Source organism: Phyllostomus hastatus, unplaced genomic scaffold, assembly GCF_019186645.2.
Source record: "Phyllostomus hastatus isolate PE091 unplaced genomic scaffold, TTU_PhHast_1.1 phas_scaffold_442, whole genome shotgun sequence".
NCBI classification, from domain to species: domain Eukaryota; kingdom Metazoa; phylum Chordata; class Mammalia; order Chiroptera; family Phyllostomidae; genus Phyllostomus; species Phyllostomus hastatus.
Window position 1 is genome coordinate 3,110,399 of NW_025334030.1, and position 1,653 is coordinate 3,112,051.

The following is a 1,653-nucleotide window of genomic DNA, read 5'->3' on the forward strand; positions in this document are numbered from 1 at the left end:
GGACCTTTCCACTGCACATAACCCTTGTTTCCGGGACTCTGAGCCACACACAGACAAGCTCCATATTTGTACTTCTGCATCCTGCACAATAAATGTGGAATAGATGGGAAGACACGTGTGTTCAAAGCAACTTATTCCTGTGGGGAATGTAATACCCCTGTGCCCAGAAAATATTTAGCCAAGTATTAAAACGATAATCCTGACCTCACTTGGGTTGTGTGAACCTGGATTGGTCTCTTAGAGCCTCTATGAGCTACTTATTCAGCTACAAAGTAAAAACTACCTCACACATTGTAAAAATTAAGTGGAAAACAGAGATTATTCAAACCAGAGCCTGTACACAAATATTCATAGCAGCACTATTCACAATAGCCAAAGGTAGAAACAACCCAAATGTCCATTAGCTGGTGAATAGATATATAAAATGTAAAATGTCCATACAATGGAATATTATTCAGCCATGAAAAGGAATAAAGCACTGATTCATGCTACAATGTGGATGATCCTTGAAACATTATGCACATTGAAAGAAATCAGACACAAAAGACCACATATTGTATAATTCCACTTATATGCAGTGTCCAGAAAAGATAAATCTGAACAGATAGAAAGCAGATTAGTGGTTGCTGGAGGCCAGAGGAGAGAGGAATGAGGGGTGACTGCTAATGGGTACAGGGTTTCCTTTTGGGATGATGAGAATATTCTGGAACTAGATAGTCGTAATTGTTGTACAAATTGGGAATATACTAAATATCACTGAATTTGCAAATATTACTTGCAAGTACTTAAAATGGTAAATTTTATCTTATGTGTATTTGACCACAATAATTTTTTTTAGAATTCTTATGGGAAATTTTCAACTAATAAGTTTCCAAAGATTTTTTTTAAATAACCCAGGCAAATTCATGATGAATTTCACCTTCTTTTTTTTTCTTTTTTTTTTTTTTGTAGACAGAGCAGGGAGAATTCTGGACAAGATGGAGGAGCAGGTAGACATACTGTGCTTCCTCGCACAACCAAAATAAGGACAACAACAATTTAGAGACAAAATAACAACCAGTACTCACATAAAATTGGACTGTATGGAAGTCTGACAACCAAGGAGTTAAAGTAGACACACTCATCCAGACCAGTAGGAAGGGCAGAGTTGGGCAGCTGGGAGGACAGTGATCTTGACAAAAAAAAAAAAAAAAAAAAGTGGTGGCTGGCGGACCCCAGGTGCTCAAGGTGACAGCAGGTGGACCTAGCTAGGCAGTGGATTGTGAAGGGGCTAGGTGCGCAAGGTGGCTTGCGGGACCAGGTGGTCCCATATTCACACACAGATACACCAGGCAAAACTGGGGAGTGAGACAGACCACACCACCCAGGGTCCCAGCATGGGGAAATAAAGCCTCAAAACACCAATTGAAAACACCTGTGGGGTTTGAGGTGCCAGGAGAGACTCCTAGCCTCACAGGAGAGTTCATTGGAGAAACCCACAGGGTCCTAGAATGTACACAAACCCACCCACACGGGAATTAGCACCAGGAGGGCCCAGTTTGCTTAGGGGAAGCAGCGGAAGGTACTGAAATTCACCAGAGGGCAGAGCAAGTGCCATTGTTCCCTGTTGGGCCCCTGACCCACATACAACATCACAACCCAGTGACTGGGTTG